The following is an 18,815-nucleotide window of genomic DNA, read 5'->3' on the forward strand; positions in this document are numbered from 1 at the left end:
CTATCTCAAATTAATCCCAAATCTTCTTCAAAAACTCACCCTTTTTTCAAATTCTCTCCATATCTTCTCAAAGGGTTGGATCAAGTTCTAGAGGACATATGCCTCCCTGGAACTAAGTGGATAACCAATTCTAAGGGTGTCCCAAACCAACTCAAGAGGGGAGACCTCAAACCAATTGCAAGAGGTTGGCTAGACTTTATTGGGCGTTCCATACTGCCCACTAGCAACCATTCTGAGGTAACTATCAAGAGAGCAGTGATGATTCATTGCATTATGCTTGGAAAAGAAGTGGAGGTTCATCATGTGATTGCTTGTGAGATCTACACAATTGCAAATAAGAATTCCACTGAAGCCAAACTGGCTTACCCAAGCTTGATCTCCTTGCTCTGTAAAGAGGCTGGGGTGAAAATGGGAGTAGATGAATTCATACCCATTGAACACCCAATCACCAAGAAGTCAATAGAAGGACAATTGCAAGACAACTCTATCAAAAGGAGGGCGCAGGAGTTCCTCCCTGAATTTCCTGAAATTGGCTACTGGGCCAGCCTAGAAGCATCTATCATCAAGTTGCAAGAGACTATGGAGCAACTTAAGGAAGAACAGCAGAATCAGAACTGCATGCTCTGCAAATTGCTGAAGGAGCAAGAGAAGCAGGGGCGTGAACTCCAAGAGATGAAACGCCAAAAGCTCTCCTCTCAAGCTGAGGGAGCATCCACTTCTCAAAATCAAGGTTGTTAAGTCCTAACTCTGTGAAAACATCTATCATTAGGAGCCTATGTTTTGCGTTTTTTTTGTTTTGTTTTCTATTTCTAGTTTCATCTTATATTTATTTTCTGAGTCTTGTTCTTAATTTATAATTAATAAAATTTGAAGTTTATGCCTTAAAGCTATGAATGTCCTATGAATCCATCACCTCTCTTAAATGAAAAATGCTTTAACCACAAAAGAACAAGAAGTACAGGATTTCGAAATTAATCCTTGAAACTAGTTGAATTAGTTTGATGTGGAGACAATACTTTTTGTTTTCTGAATGAATGCTTGAACAGTGCATATGTCTTTTGAATTTGTTGTTTTGAGAATGTTAAAATTGTTGGCTCTTGAAAGAATGAGGAGAAAGAGAACTGTTATTGAGGATCTGAAAAATCATCAAATTGATTCTTGAAGCAAAAAAAAAAAATTTCGAAAAAAAAGAGAAAAAGAAAGAAAAAGAAAGAAATAAAGTTGTGATCCAAGGCAAAAAGAGTGTGCTTAAGAACCTTGGACACCTCTAATTGGGGACTCTAGCAAAGCTGAGTCACAATCTAAAAAGGTTCACCCAATTATGTGTCTGTGGCATGTATGTATCTGGTGGTAATACTGGAAGACAGAGTGCTTTAGGCCACAGCCAAGACTCATACACTAGCTATGTTCAAGAATCATTATACTTAACTAGGAGAATCAATAACACTATCTGAGTTTTGAGTTCTCATAGATGCCAATCATTCTGGACTTCAAAGGATAGAGTGAGATGCCAAAACTGTTCGGAGGCAAAAAGCTACTAGTCCCGCTCATCTAATTGGAGCTATGTTTCTTTGATATTTTGGAGTCTATAGTATATTCTCTTCTTTTTATTCTATTTTGATTTTCAGTTGCTTGGGGACAAGCAACAATTTAAGTTTGGTGTTGTGATGAGCGGATAATTTGTACCCTTTTTGGCATTGTTTTTAGTATGTTTTTAGTATCTTTTAGTTAGTTTTTAGTATATTTTTAGTAATTTTTAGTTAAAATTCACTTTTCTGGACTTTACTATGAGTTTGTGTATTTTTCTATGATTTCAGGTATTTTCTGACTGAAATTGAAGGTTCTGAGCAAAAATCTGATTCAGAGACTGAAAAGGACTGCAGATGCTGTTGGATTCTGACCTCCCTGCACTCGAAGTGGATTTTCTGGAGCTACAGAAGCCCAATTGGCGCGCTTTCAACGGCGTTGGAAAGTAGACATCCTGGGCTTTCCAGCAATATATGATAGTCCATACTTTGCCCAAGATTTGATGGCTTAAACTGGCGTGGCAAATCAGCCTCAGAAATTTCAGCGTTTAACGCTGGAACTGGCATAAAACTTAGAGTTAAACGCCCAAACTGGCATGAAAGCTGGCGTTTAACTCCAGAAAAGGTCTCTACACGAAAATGCTTCACTGCTCAGCCCAAGCACACACTAAGTGGACCCAGAAGTGGATTTTTACGTCATTTACTCATTTCTGTACACCCTAGGTTACTAGTCTACTATTAATAGGATCTTTTGACATTGTATCTGACCTCATGACATTTTTACAGATTTCATTGTATACCTTCTACAGCATGAGTCTCTAAACCCCATGGTTGGGGGTGAGGAGCTCTGCTGTGTCTTGATGGATTAATGCAATTACTACTGTTTCTTATTCAATCATGCTTGCTTCCATTCTAAGATATCACTTGCTCTTAACCCGGATGAATGTGATGATCCGTGACACTCATCATCATTCTCAACTATGAACATGTGCCTGACAACCACCCATGTTCTACTTTAGATTGAGTAGATATCTCTTGGATTCCTTAACCAGAATCTTCGTGGTATAAGCTAGAACTGATGGCGGTATTCAAGAGAATCCGGAAGGTCTAAACCTTGTCTGTGGTATTCTGAGTAGGATTCAATGACTGAATGACTGTGACGTGCTTCAAACTCCTAGCAGGCGGGGCGTTAGTGATAGACGCAAAAGAATCAATGGATTATATTCCGGCCTGACCGAGAACCGACAGATGATTAGCCATGCTGTGACAGAGCATAGGAACGTTTTCACTGAGAGGATGGGAGGTAGCCACTGACAACGATGAAACCCTACATACAGCTTGCCATGGAAGGAGCCTTGCGTGTTTGATGAAGAAGACAGTAGGAAAGCAGAGATTCAGAAGATGGAGCATCTCTAAAGCCTCAACCTATTCTCCATTACTGCAAAACAAGTACCTATTTCATGTTCTTTTGCTTTTCACAATCAATCCTGATAATTTCTGATATCCTGACTAAGATTTACAAGATAACCATAGCTTGCTTCAAGCCGACAATCTCCGTGGGATCGACCCTTGCTCACGCAAGGTATTACTTGGACGACCCAGTGCACTTGCTGGTTAGTTGTGCGGGATTGCAAAAGTGTGATTGCAATTTCGTGCACCAGGTTACTTTAAGGAATTGGGTTATGCTGAGGCTAGAGAATGTTGGTGAAAAGCTCCCGGAGTTCTTCTTGAATTCGGGTTGAAAAGGCTGGCCACAAATGATGATTTGATTGCAATGGTCAAGAATTGTAGGAGGAACTTCAATTTGATCAACCTGTATTTCGAGCATGGTGTTTCAGAGCTATTTGTTGTTGACAAGAAGGAAGAAGATATGGTAAAAAAGAAGCCATCCCAAACCAAGATACAACACTCTCAGCCCACTAAGATACCTTCTCATCTAAAAGCATGCTCTTAATCCTCTAAGGCATCATCTGAGGTTACTAGATTACCCTCTCAACCCACTAAATTGCCTACCCATCCCACTAATCTACCAAGTCAACCCACTAAGCTACCCACTAATTCCACTAGACCATCATCTCAACCCATTAAAAAATCACTTCACCCCATTAAAACTCCATCACAGCCCAATAAACCCTATACTCAGCCTACTAAGTCTACCTTTACTCCACCTCAGACCAAAGGAAAGACCAGTTTCACTACCACCACAAGAGCTGGAAGGCATGTGAAAATATTGGAAGTCAAAGAAAATAGTGACTCTCATGACTTCTATGAGATTGCTGAAGACAGTCTTTACAAGCCTTTAAAGGTCTTAGGAGATGATGAATACAATAGTGGCAGTGATGATGGTGTAAACTCTACAAAGTTGAACAAAAAAAGTGAGGTCAAAGAGAAGCATAAGCCTGCTAAAACCAGATTAGTAGATAAAAAAATAGAGATTGATGATTCTAGTTATGAGGCTTCTGATGATGAGGAAAGCTATGATTCATGTATTTACGTAATTCAATTAACATGTTATGGTAATTGCATTTAGGTAAAGTGACTAATTACACCACTTTTTGATTTGGTAGACCTAGAATATGATGATGTTCATGATGGTGATTCAGATGTCAACTCAAAGCACTCAGAGGACTCGGGTCAGGAGTTGGACTCTGATGAGGAATCACCAATTGTCTATCCTTACTACAAGCAACTAAGGACTATATAATCTAGTGGAGTAGAAATATTTTGTTTATAAAAAAATGATAAGAATCATGTTAGGGTTGTATGTAAGACAAAGGGTTGTTCTTGGGTAGTGTACTGTGTATGTAGTAAATAAGACGGGTCTTGGCAAATTAAAACTCTAGTTGACAACCATACATATCCTAGAAAGCAAAAAAAAGGGGGCAGCTACCCAAGAGTAGACATTGAGTAAACTTGTATCAAAGCTTAGAAAGCATCTTACTATGAGACATCTTGAGGTTTATGATTGGTTTGCCTGAAAGTGTAATGTAAATTTAAATAGCACCTGTATCAGTAGGCCATTGAAAGCTGCTAGAAAAGTGGTAGAGGGTGATGAGATTGTTCAGTATGGGTTGGTCTGGGACTATACTAATGAATTACAAGTAATCCTGGGTTAGTTCAAGTTGGTGTCATTCTGATGCCTGAGGGTCCTCCTCAGTTTGAGAGGTTCTATGTGTCTTAATGGTGTAAAAAAGAATTTAAGGCTGGGTGTAGGCCTATGATTGGATTATATGAGGCTTTTCTCAAGACTTTGCATGGTGGGCAAATACTGATTGTGTGTGGCCAAGATGCCAACAATCACATCTTCGTGTTTGCCTATGCAATTATGGATATTGAAAATAAGGACAACTGAAAATGGTTTTTAGACTTGTTGCAGTCAGACCTTGGCAACTATAATGATAACAAGTTATGCTTCATTTTAGACTTTCAAAAGGTGAGGACAAATTTTAATACTCGAATATGTTATTTTGGGACTAAAATGATTTAATGAGACATACTGTTAGGACTGAATTGATTTAATGAGAATCTTTAAGGGATTGATATGATTAACAATCTTTTTGTGTTTGTCTATTTTGGTCAGGGTCTAATTCCAGCAGTGAAGGAAATGATGCCTCATATGCACCACAAATTCTTTGTGTGGCATCTATGGCGGAATTTCTCAAAATAATGGGGTAGCACAAAGTTGAAAGACCTGGTTTGGGAGTGTTTTAGATCAAGAACATGCAATGAGTTTGATAGAAACATGAAGAGAGTTAAGCTAATTAATGAGCAGGCTTGGCAGTACCTTTACAAGTAGCTGAAGGAAGCTTGGACAAAAGCATACTTCAGTGAAGATCCAAATATCGACAACATTTGCAACAATGTTTGCAAATCATTCAATGCAAAAATCAAGCATGAAAAGACCAAGCCTATTCTAACTTTAGCTGAAGAGGTGAAAAGAATAATCATGAAGAGTATGATAGACAACAGACAAAAGTTGAGCAATTATCAAGGAATTCTACCTCCGGTACAATAAAGCAGACTAGAAGCCATGACAAAATTATCTAGTCACTAGGCTCCTCAATAGTGTGGGTAATCATAAAGAGGAATTGTATGAATTTCATGGCTGGCCCACTAACATGGTGGTAGACTTGGAAAAGCACACTTACACTTGTAGGTTCTGAAAACTCACAGGTAAATCATCCAAGCCTTTCCTTCCTTTCCTTACTCTCACTTAGTAAGAATTGATTTAAGTCAAATTTGTATGTGCTGGCCACAGGGATGCCATGTATGCATGCAATCTCAGCCATACAGGATAAAAATGGTAAAAGGGTTGAGGAATACTATGATGAATGGTTGATGATAGAGGCGTATAAGAGGACATACCATTTCAATATCAATCTGATGAAGGGACGAGATTTGTGGGAGAAAACACCGTCATCAGCTCCTGTCCCATCCCCAATTAAGCCAAAACCCAGAAGGCCTACCAAGAAGAGGAGAAGAGACAAGGGTGAACAGCCATGCAGATTAAGCATGAAGATGAAGAGGAGGTACTATCCAATCAGGTGCATGTATTGTAGTGAGGACATAACAAAAGACGTTGTGCAAAGAAGAAACAAGTGGATGCCGAGGAACAAGCTAGGCAAATACAACTGTAGCTTGCACTTATTAAAGAACCTGTTGCTACTGCAGGTGAAACCAACACCAACAATGATGTTCCATCCCATGCTGTACCTCCTTCACCAGTCCAGCCACAACTTGAGATCACAATTAGCCAACGAGAAGGCTCCCCTCCAATACAAGATACCCAACAGCCTGTTGAAAATCTTCAAGTTGTTTACTTAGTACTTTCTCTTTAACACTACTTGCTTTTATTTAGTTGAAAAATAATGTTATGTTCACCGACCTATACAGGATGCAATGAGAAGAAGGCCACCTAAATTACATGTCATTAAAAGAAAGGCAAGAATGAATGCCTCCACCAAACCAAATACAGCTTCACCTGTGGCCGTATCTGCTAAAACACTGAAAGGAGTAAGCTCCGCAATCGCTAAGAAGATGGCAAGCTTGATGACATTTGTGCCAGCTCCAGGCTTCAAGCATCCAAGAAAGAAAAATAAAGCTACTTGATCTGGAAATGTGTTTTATCTATGGTTGTTATCTTTTTTTTGGTACAGGGATATGTAAACAATATGATTGATTATCTTATTTTGTTATTGGAATATTTGTTTTGGACTATTATGTTGTAGCCCTTTGTTTAGGTGAAGTATGTTATGGCACCTTTGTTTTGTTTATGCCTGTTATGTTGTAGAACCTTGACTACCCATTATGCTATATCTACTAAGACAATATTATGATTATGATGTTTGTTATGGTTTATGACAATATTATGTCTCTTATAATTTATACAGGTTTTTTGTGAATTTATATGTAAGTTACAAACATCATCATATTGTATTTTTAAGAAACCCATTATGCTCAATGGACAAGTGCATGTTGAATTAAACACAATCAAGTTGGAACAGCTAATTTCATTCATAAATCACATCATCATTACATATCAATACTACAACAAATTTGGACTGAGGTAACCCTTTATAGATGTTGCCTATAATAAGGAAAAGTGTTGCCTTTGATCAAAGGCAACACTTTTCAACAAAATGCAACGCTTTTTGAGGGGTTGACTATACGACGGTTACCTTTGGTCTAAGGCAATGCTTTTGTGTATCAAAGGGAACTCTTTTTATGGCAACCTTCAGGAAACGTTGCCTTTTCTACAAAAAAAGTAACTCCACATAAGGGTTGCCTTAGAGGACCCAAACACAACACTTTAACAAGAACACCCATAAAGTACAACAACATAACACTCCATATGTAGCTTTACTTTGGACATACATATGATAAAAAGTGATGCACAAATGACAATAGCCACAATCATTGCAATTGAGATGTACATTATTAGCATTTTCATTGCTCTAACTTCACCCTCCAAGCTACCCACTCTCTATGACACATTCAATCTCCATTCATCATAGTCATTGCAAAATATCTACATCAGTTTTTGCCACTACTTCTACCACTCCTTCAAACCCATCATCATCAACTCACCTAAAGAAGTTGCAATGGCTTTCCTTATGAATATTTTCAAAAAATCAATGTCAACAATCCAAAAAAATAAATAATGAAAAATGAAAAACAAAATTTATCCTAACTCACCGGGTATCTTGCACAGGTGTGGAACAAAATTTTCTAGTGTTCTAGATCTCTTAATCATTGTCTTCAAATTGCAAAAGCAAGTATGATCCTTGATCTTTCTCCTTCGTCGTATAAAAGAGTTAGAACCATGGCTCTTAAGAGATTGAGATGGCAAGTCACCGCTATAACCTCCATTCCCTAACCCCACCATGAGAGTGACTGAACAAACATACAAGGTCATATACCAGGAGAAGCACACTTATTTATGTTTTAGATTAGGATTAAGGTTCTAATATTGGGACTAATTTGAGCTAAATAAACAAACTTATCTGGTCAGCATTAACATTATAACCTTTGGGGTGTGCTACGCTGTAAGTTAACGTTCCAGCTTAGCAAACATTAGCCATCTCATCAACTGAGATGATAGAAGGACAAACTCCATCAAAGCGGTTATCTTTCGGGGACTCTTTTGATTAATTTTATTTTTCGGGGACTAAAATGGATATCAGGTAAGCTTTTAGGGACAATTTTGACTATTAACTTTTTTAAAAAATAATAATAATATTTTTAATGATTTTGATGTGTAAAATGCAGTGAAAATGTAAAAAAATTAATTTTTACAATAATTTTATAAAATATTTTTTATGGTATAATTAATATATGTTCTTAAGGCACAAGTCAGTGAAATTCTTTTTTTATCAAGAATATTTATTGATAACTAATCATTAGTAAAAAAATTTTAAATGTTTTCATTTAATGAAAGCAAAATAAATGCATTAAAAATTTATTTTTTTATATTTTTAATAAATGTTTTTTAATTTATAAACTTAATGTAAAACTCTTCAATTCTATACCTTTTGCTGTGAGTATTCGTGAGAACTCTGACCCATATTCGAATTTCTCCATATTTTCGAGTTTTGGTTGTGGGGTTTTGAAACATTATAATTTTGATGTTTAGGAGAAGCTTAATCTCGAGTTCTAGTGAGGTTTTGACCCAAGAACATGTAGTGTAAGGTAAGGAGACTCAATCCCTCCATTTTTACTAATTATATGCGGAAAAAATCCTAGCTTGAACATATGTGGTATTGGTATAATTAGATTTGGGTAGAGTTGCTCGGTATTTTTGTGTGAAACTGGGTGCTCCACTTGCTTGGATGAGGATTGGCCGAGACTTGGTGGTGCTAATTGGAGCTCGGGTATGATTGGAGAGGGAATTCAAGATCAAAGGTTGGAAATTGCCGCAAACGAAGGTATGGATTTTGGTTTCGGATAAACACTCTGTAAGGTTATGTGAAAATTTAGGTTAAATATTTCTAGGATAGTGTTGAATGATAAATGTTGTTGATGGTAATTGTTTAGTGTGAATTTTGTGTTAAATGAGGGTTCCATTGCCTCATAATGATTATGGAATGATAAATTTAGGGTGGAGACCATGATTGAAGGCATTTTGGTTAGTTCGGCAAGAATTGTTGAGTGAGATTGTGGCCGGATGTCTTAATTGGATGAATTATGTATTGGTATGTTTGATCTTGGGTGATGGGTGTTAAACTTGTTAATTTTGATGTGGTTAATGAGATGCTTAATTGTGTTGAAATTGGTTCATTGGATCTTGAATGGATAGAATGTGATTGAATTGATGATTGAGTGTTAAAGATGCCTAAAAAATTGGTTTATGTTGGTTTTGAAATGAAATGAATTGAGAAATAGCATTATGTAGAAAACTGTGTAAAATTGGTTTTTTGGCTAACTTGAAGGGGAATAACTTGGCGCTTGATCCTGAAATTCAATGAACATTATCTTGAATTAAAGATGGTAATGAGAATTAAAACCATTGAAGAACGGATGGAAAAAGAATTTTATAGCAAGAGTTATGTAAGACTGAAACTGGGTGGTGAAAACTGAAAACTTGCAAATTCTATAAATTAGGGCAGACCCAAATTCCATGCCAAACCCATTGGTGCACGAAATTGTGATCACTACTTTTCACAACTCAAATAATCCCTAGTAATGGCCCCAAAGACTTGGTGCTCAATACCATGGCATAAACACAACTTCGCACAACTAACCAGCAAGTGCACTGGGTCGTCCAAGTAATAAACCTTACGCGAGTAAGGGTCGATCCCACGGAGATTGTTGGTATGAAGCAAGCTATGGTCACCTTGTAAATCTTAGTCAGGCAGACTCAAATGGTTATGGATGATATATGAATAAAACATAAAGATAAAGATAGAGATACTTATGTAATTCATTGGTAAGAGCTTCAGATAAGCGAATGGAGATGATTTGTCCCTTCCGTCTCTCTGCTTTCCTACTGTCTTCATCCAATCCTTCTTACTCCTTTCCATGGCAAGCTGTATGCAAGGGTTTCACCGTTGTCAGTGGCTACCTCCCATCCTCTCAGTGGAAATGTTCAACGCACCCTGTCACGGCACGGCTATCCATCTGTCGATTCTCAATTATGCCGGAATAGAATCCAGTGATTCTTTTGCGTCTGTCACTAACGCCCCGCCCTCAGGAGTTTGAAGCTCGTCACAGTCATTCAGTCATTGAATCCTACTCAGAATACCACAGACAAGGTTTAGACCTTCCGGATTCTCTTGAATGCCGCCATCAGTTCTAGCTTATACCACGAAGATTCCGGTTAAAGAATCCAAGAGATATCCACCCAATCTAAGGTAGAACGGAGGTGGTTGTCAGGCACACATTCATAGGTGAGAATGATGATGAGTGTCACGGATCATCACATTCATCAAGTTGAAGAACAAGTGATATCTTGGAACAAGAACAAGCGGAATTGAATAGAAGAACAATAGTAATTGCATTAATACTCGAGGTACAGCAGAGCTCCACACCTTAATCTATGGTGTGTAGAAACTCCACCGTTGAAAATACATAAGAACAAGAGTGATCATTGGCTTCGGTCCCAAAGAGGGAACCAGAAGAACCAAGATGAAAATACAATAGTAAAAGGTCCTACTTATAGGGAACTAGTAGCTTAAGAATTACAAAGATGAGTAAATGACATAAAAATCCACTTCCGGGCCCACTTGGTGTGTGCTTGGGCTGAGCAATGAAGCATTTTTCGTGTAGAGACTCTTCTTGGAGTTAAACGCCAGCTTTTATGCCAGTTTGGGCGTTTAACTCCCATTTTGGTGCCAGTTCCGGCGTTTAACGCTGGGAAATCTGAAGGTGACTTTGAACGCCGGTTTGGGCCATCAAATCTTGGGCAAAGTATAGACTATCATATATTGCTGGAAAGCCCAGGATATCTACTTTTCAACGCCATTGAGAGCGTGCCAATTGGGCTTCTGTAGCTCCAGAAAAGCCACATCGAGTGCAGGGAGGTCAGAATCCAACAGCATCTGTAATCCTTTTCAGTCTCTGAATCAGATTTTTGCTCAGGTCCCTCAATTTCAGCCAGAAAATACCTGAAATCACAGAAAAACACACAAACTCATAGTAAAGTCTAGAAAAGTGAATTTTAATTAAAAACTAATAAAAATATACTAAAAACTAACTAAATCCTACTGAAAACATACTAAAAACAATGCCAAAAAGCGTACAAATTATCCGCTCATCACAACACCAAACTTAAATTGTTGCTTGTCCCCAAGCAACTGAAAATCAAATAAGACAAAAAGAAGAGAATATGCAATGAACTCCAAAAACATCTATAAAGATCAGTATTAATTAGATGAGCGGGGCTTTTAGCTTTTTGCCTCTGAATAGTTTTGGCATCTCACTTTATCCTTTGAAATTCAGAATGATTGGCTTCTTTAGGAACTCAGAATCCAGATAGTGTTATTGATTCTCCTAGTTAAGTATGATGATTCTTGAACACAGCTACTTTATGAGTCTTGGCCGTGGCCCAAAGCACTCTGTCTTCCAGTATTACCACCGGATACATACATGCCACAGACACATAATTGGGTGAACCTTTTTAGATTGTGACTCAGCTTTGCTAGAGTCCCCAATTAGAGGTGTCCAGGGTTCTTAAGCACACTCTTTTTGCCTTGGATCACAACTTTATTTCTTTCCTTTTTTTCTTTTTTTTTTCATTTTTCTCCTTCTCTTTTTTTTTCTCTTTTTTTTTTTGTATTCACTGCTTTTTCTTGCTTCAAGAATCATTTTTATGATTTTTCAGATCCTCAGTAACATGTCTCCTTTTTCATCATTCTTTCAAGGGCCAACATTCATGAACCACAAATTCAAAAGACATATGCACTGTTTAAGCATACATTCAGAAAACAAAAGTGTTGCCACCACATCAAAATAATTAATCTGTTATAAAATTCAAAATTCATGCAATTCTTCTCTTTTTCAATTAAGAACATTGTTTATTTAAGAAAGGTGATGGATTCATAGGACATTCATAACTTTAAGGCATAGACACTAAGACACTAATGATCATAAGACACAATCATGGATAAACATAAGCATGAAAATTCGAAAAACAAGAAAATAAAGAACAAGGAGATTAAAGAACGGGTCCACCTTAGTGATGGCGGCTTTGTTCTTCCTCTTGAAGGTCTTATGGAGTGCTTGAGCTCCTCAATGTCTCTTCCTTGTCTTTGTTGCTCCTCTCTCATGATTCTTTGATCTTCTCTAATTTCATGAAGGAGGATGGAATGTTCTTGGTGCTCCACCCTTAGTTGTCCCATGTTGGAACTCAATTCTCCTAGGGAGGTGTTAATTTACTCCCAATAGTCTTGTGGAGGAAAGTGCATCCCTTGAGGCATCTCAGGGATCTCATGATGAGAGAGGTCTCTTGTTTGCTCCATCCTTTTCTTAGTAATGGGCTTGTCCTCATCAATGAGGATGTCTCCTTCTATGTCAACTCCTACTAAATAACAGAGGTGACAAATGAGATGAGGAAAGGCTAACCTTGCTAAGGTAGAGGACTTGTCCGCTACCTTATAGAGTTCTTGGGCTATAACCTCATGAACTTCTATTTCTTCTCCAATCATGATGCTATGAATCATGATGGCCCGGTCTAGAGTAACTTCAGACCGGTTGCTAGTGAGAATGATTGAGCGTTGGATAAACTCCAACCATTCTCTAGCCACGGGCTTGAGGTCATGCCTTCTCAATTGAACCGGCTTCCCTCTTGAATTTCTCTTCCAGTGGGCGCCCTCTTCACAAATGTCAGTGAGGACTTGGTCCAACCTTTGATCAAAGTTGACCCTTCTTGTGTAAGGATGTTCATCTCCTTGCATCATGGGCAAGTTGAATGCCAACCTCACATTTTCCGGACTAAAATCTAAGTATTTCCCCCGAACTATTGTAAGCCAATTCTTTGGGTCCGGGTTCACACTTTGATCATGGCTCTTGGTGATCCATGCATTGGCATAGAACTCTTGAACCATTAAGATTCCGACTTATTGAATGGGGTTGGTGAGAACTTCCCAACCTCTTCTTCGAATCTCATGTCGGATCTCCGGATATTCACTCTTTTTGAGTTTGAAAGGGACCTCGGGGATCACCTTCTTCAAGGCCACAACTTCATAGAAGTGGTCTTGATGCACCCTTGAGATGAATCTTTCCATCTCCCATGACTCGGAGGTGGAAGCTTTTGCCTTCCCTTTCCTCTTTCTAGAGGTTTCTCCGGCCTTGGATGCCATAAATGGTTATGGAAAAACAAAAAGCAATGCTTTTACCACACCAAACTTAAAAGGTTTGCTCGTCCTCGAGCAAAAGAAGAAAGAAGAGAGTAGAAGAAGAAAATAGAGGAGAGGGAGATGGCTTTGTGGTTCGGCCAAAAGGGGGAAGAAGTAGTGTTTAGGGTGTGTGAAAATGAAGGAGTGAAGAGGGGTTTATATAGGGGTGAAGGGAGGGGTAGGGTTCGGCCATTATGGGTGGGTTTGGGAGGGAAAGTGGTTTGAATTTGAATGATGAGGTAGGTGGGGTTTTATGAAGGATTTGATAGGTGAAGGGTTTTTGGGGAAGAGGTATTGAGGTGATTGGTGAATGGGTGAAGAAGAGAGAGGGTGGTGGGGTTGGTGGGGATCCTGTGGGGTCCACAGATCCTGAGGTGTCAAGGAAAAGTCATCCCTGCACCAATTGGCATGAAAAAATGCGTTTTGAGCCAATTCTGGCGTTAAACGCCGGGCTGGTGCCCATTTCTGGCGTTTAACGCCAAGTGCTTGCCCATTTCTGGCGTTTAACGCTAGTCTGGTGCCCTTTTCTGGCGTTAAACGCCCAGAATGGTGCCAGACTGGGCGTTAAACGCCCATCTGCTAGCCTCACTGGCGTTTAAACGCAAGTAGGTTCTTCCTCCAGGGTGTGCTATTTTTCTTCCTGTTTTTCATTCTGTTTTTGCTTTTCAATTGATTTTGTGACTTCTCATGATCATCAACCTACAGAAAACATAAAATAACAAAGGAAAATGGATTAAATATAACATTGGGTTGCCTCCCAACAAGCGCTTCTTTAATGTCAGTAGCTTGATAGAGGGCTCTCATGGAGCCTCACAGATGCTCAGAGCAATGTTGGAACCTCCCAACACCAAACTTAGAGTTTGAATGTGGGGGTTCAACACCAAACTTAGAGTATGGTTGTGGCCTCCCAATACCAAACTTTGAGTTTGACTGTGGGGGCTCGTTTGGCTGTTTTGAGAGAAGCTCTTCATGCTTCTCTCCATGGTGACAGAGGGGTATCCTTGAGCCTTAAATGATCAATTCACCTCTATCAACATCAATCACAGCCTTTGCTGTGGCAAGGAAGCGTCTGCCAAGGATGATGGATTCATCCATGCACTTCCCAGTCTCTAGGACTATGAAATCAGCAGGGATGTAATGGTTTTCAATTTTCACCAGAACATCTTCTACAAGTCCATGAGCTTGTTTTCTTGAGTTGTCCTGCCATCTCTAGTGAGATTCTTGCAGCTTGTACCTCAAAGATCCCTAGCTTCTCCATTACAGAGAGCATGAGGTTTACACTTGACCCTAAGTCACACAGAGCCTTCTTGAAGGTCATGGTGCCTATGGTACAGGTATTGAAGACTTTCCAGGATCTTGTCTCTTTTGAGGTAATTTCTGCCTAGACAGTCATCCAGTTCTTTGGTGAGCAAGGAGGTTTCATCCTCCCAAATCTCATTACCAAATAACTTGTCATTTAGTTTCATGATTGCTCCAAGGTATTTAGCACTTGCTCTTTAGTGACATACTCATCCTCTTCAGAGGAAGATACTCATCAGAGCTCATGAATGGCAGAAGTAAATCCATTGGAATCTCTATGGTCTCATTTTGAGCCTCAGATTCCCATGGTTCCTCATTAGGGAACTCAGGTCAGTGGACGCCCATTGAGGTCATCCTCAGTGGCGTTCACTGCCTCTTCTTCCTCTCCAAATTCAGCCATGTTGATGGCCTTGCACTCTCCTTTTGGATTTTCTTCTGTATTGCTTGGAAGAGTACTAGGAGGGAGTTCAGTAACTTTCTTGCTCAGCTGTCCCACTTGTGCCTCCAAATTCTTAATGGAGGACCTTGTTTCAGTCATGAAACTTGAGTGGTTTTGATTAGATCAGAGACCATGGTTGCTAGTCAGAGGGGTTCTGCTTAGAATTCTCTGTCTGTTGCTGAGAAGAGGATGGAAAGGGCTTGCCATTGCTAAACCTGTTTCTTCACCATTATTGTTGTTGAAACCTTGTTGGGAAAGGGCTTGCCATTGCTAAACCTTTTCTTCCACCATTATTGTTGTTGAAACCTTGTTGAGGTATCTGTTGATCCTTCCATGAGAAATTTGGGTGATTTCTCCATGAAGAATTATAGGTTTTCCATAGGGTCTCCCATGTAATTCACCTCTTCCATTGAAGGGTTCTCAGGATCATAAGCTTCTTCTTCAGATGAAGCATCCTTAGTACATTGGTTATTTGCAACCATTTCAATTAGTTCTTGAGCTTCTGTAGGCGTCTTCTTCAAATGAAGAGATCCTCCAGCAGAGCTATCCAAAGACATCTTGGATAGTTCAGAGAGACCATCATAGAAAATACCTATGATGCTCCATTAGAAAGCATGTCAGAAGGACATTTTCTGATTAATTGTTTGTATCTTTCCCAAGCTTCATAGAGGGATTCTCCATCCTTCTGTCTGAAGGTTTGGACTTCCACTCTAAGCTTACTCAATTTTTGAGGTGGAAGAACTTTGCCAAGAAGGCATTGACTAGCTTTTCCCATGAGTCCAGACTTTCTTTAGGTTGTGAGTCCAACCATGTCCTAGCTCTGTCTCTTACAGCAAACGGGAATAGCATTAGTCTGTAGACCTCAGGGTCACCCCATTAGTCTTGACAGTGTCACAGATTTGCAAGAATTCAGCTAAGAACTGATGAGGATCTTCCAATGGAAGTCCATGGAATTTGCAATTCTGTTGCATTAGAGAAACTAATTGAGGCTTAAGCTCAAAGTTGTTTTGCTCCAATGGCAGGGATAGAGATCTTCTCCCATAGAAGTCGGAGTAGGTGCAGTAAAGTCACCCAGCACTTCCTTGCATTGTTGGCATTGTTGTTGTTTTCGGCTGCCATGTGTTCTTCTTCTTTGAAGAATTTGGTTAGGTCCTCTACAGAGAATTGTGCCTTAGCTTCTCTTAGCTTTCGCTTCAAGGTCCTTTCAGGTTCAGGGTCAGCCTCAACAAGGATGCCTTTGTCTTTGTTCCTGCTCATATGAAAGAGAAAAGAACAAGAAAATATGGAATCTTCTATGTCACAGTATAGAGATTCCTTGAGGTGTCAGAGGGAAAGAAAATTAGAAGGAAGAGGTAAAAGAATTTGAACTTAATCAGATAGAGTTCGAATTGTGCATTGAGGAGGAGTGGTACTCCATAAATAGAAGGATGTGAGAAGAGGGGAATAAATTTTCGAAAATTAAGTAAAAGATTTTAAAAACATGTTGAAAAACTTTAATTGATTTTCGAAAACCAAGAGTGGAAAAGAAAATCAAGTGATTTTTGAAAAAGATTTTGAAATTAGAAGTTAAAAAGATATGATTGAAAAGTTATGCTTTTAAAAAGATATGATTGAAAAGATATGATTTGAAAACAATTTTAAAAAGATTTGATTTTAAAATTAATGACTTGGCTAACATGAAAAGATATGATTCAAACATTAAACCTTTCTCAACAGAAAAGGCAACATACTTAAAATGTTCAATCAAATCATTAATTGTTAGCAAGTATCTTTGAAAAAGGAAAGAAATTGATTTTAAAACAGATTTGATTGAAAAGATATGATTTGAAAAAGATTTGATTTTGAAAAACTTTGAAAACTTGGAAAAAAATTGCATTGAAAACAGAATCTTCCCCTCTTGTGCCATCCTGGCGTTAAACGCCCAGAATGGTGCACATTCTGGCGTTTAACGCCCAAAGCTCTACGTTTTTGGGCGTTAAACGCCCAGCCAGGCACCCTGGCTGGCGTTTAAACGCCAGTTTGCCTTCTTCACAGGGCGTTTTGAACGCCCAGCTTTTTTTGTATAATTCCTCTGCAGTATGTTCTGAATCTTCAATTCTCTGTATTATTGACTTGAAAAGACGCAAATTAAAAATATTTTTGGATTTTTAATAATCAAAATGCAACTAAAATCAAATAACAATGCATGCAAGACACCAAACTTAGCGGTTTGTATACTATTGACACTAACAAAATGAGAATGCATATGACAAACAACAGAAATACTCAAGTCAATAGAATTCAAAGATCAAAACAAGGAAATCATCAAGAACAACTTGAAGATTAATGAAGACACATGCATAAATTCGAAAAATGCATGAAGAACAGAAACATGCAATTGACACCATACTTAAAATGAGACACTAGACTTAAACAAGAAATATTTTTGGTTTTTATGATTTTGTAATTTTTTTTGGATTTTTCAAAAATTTAAGTAGAAAAGGAAATAAAGATATCAAAATTCTTAATGAGAATCCCAGGAATCATGCAATGTCAGTCTAAAGCTTTAGTCTAAAGAAATTAGACATGGCTAGCCAAGCTTCAGCAGGACATTGCATTCAAGAGCTAAATTGATGAGGATCAATCAGCTTTGGTGATGATAAGAACATCACCTTGAAACACTAGAATTCATTCTTAAGAACTCTGAAGAAAAATACCTAATCTAAGCAACAAGATGAACCGTCAGCATTTGCAGTCCTTTTTAGTCTCTGAATCAGATTTTTGCTCAGAACCTTCAATTTCAGTCAGAAAATACCTGAAATCACAGAAAAACACACAAACTCATAGTAAAGTCTAGAAAAGTGAATTTTAACTAAAAACTAATAAAAATATACTAAAAACTAACTAAAAGATACTGAAAACATACTAAAAACAATGCCAAAAAGCGTACAAATTATCCGCTCATCACAACACCAAACTTAAATTGTTGCTTGTCCCCAAGCAACTGAAAATCAGAATAGAATAAAAAGAAGAGAATATACTATAGACTCCAAAATATCAAAGAAACATAGCTCCAATTAGATGAGCGGGACTAGTAGCTTTTTGCTTCCGAACAGTTTTGGCATCTCACTCTATCCTTTGAAGTCCAGAATGATTGGCATCTATGAGAACTCAGAACTCAGATAGTGTTATTGATTCTCCTAGTTAAGTATAATGATTCTTGAACATAGCTAGTATATGAGTCTTGGCTGTGGCCCAAAGCACTCTGTCTTCCAGTATTACCACCAGATACATACATGCCACAGACACATAATTGGGTGAACCTTTTTAGATTGTGACTCAGCTTTGCTAAAGTCCCCAATTAGAGGTGTCCATGGTTCTTAAGCACACTCTTTTTGCCTTGGTTCACAACTTTATTTCTTTCTTTTTCTTTTTCTTCTATTTTCTATTTTTTTTCGAAAATTTTTTTTTATTTTTTTTCTGCTTTTTCTTGCTTCAAGAATCAATTTGATGATTTTTCAGATCCTCAATAACAGTTCTCTTTCTCCTCATTCTTTCAAGAGCCAACAATTTTAACATTCTTAAAACAGCAAATTCAAAAGACATATGCACTGTTCAAGCATTCATTCAGAAAAACAAAGAGTATTGTCACCACATCAAACTAATTCAACTAGTTTCAGAGATAAATTTCGAAATCCTGTACTTCTTGTTCTTTTGTGATTAAAGCATTTTTTATTTAAG

General features: G+C 38.2%; 1 non-coding gene across 1 annotated transcript; it reads left to right on the forward strand.

The window, feature by feature from the left end:
* The first annotated feature begins 15,705 nt into the window (after window positions 1–15,705).
* Window positions 15,706–15,813, forward strand: LOC130955555 (small nucleolar RNA R71). The gene has a single exon (XR_009076806.1). It is a non-coding gene; the product is annotated as a small nucleolar RNA R71 (small nucleolar RNA).
* Window positions 15,814–18,815: the final 3,002 nt, after the last annotated feature.

The sequence above is a fragment of the Arachis stenosperma genome, chromosome 1, assembly GCF_014773155.1.
Source record: "Arachis stenosperma cultivar V10309 chromosome 1, arast.V10309.gnm1.PFL2, whole genome shotgun sequence".
NCBI lineage: Eukaryota > Viridiplantae > Streptophyta > Magnoliopsida > Fabales > Fabaceae > Arachis > Arachis stenosperma.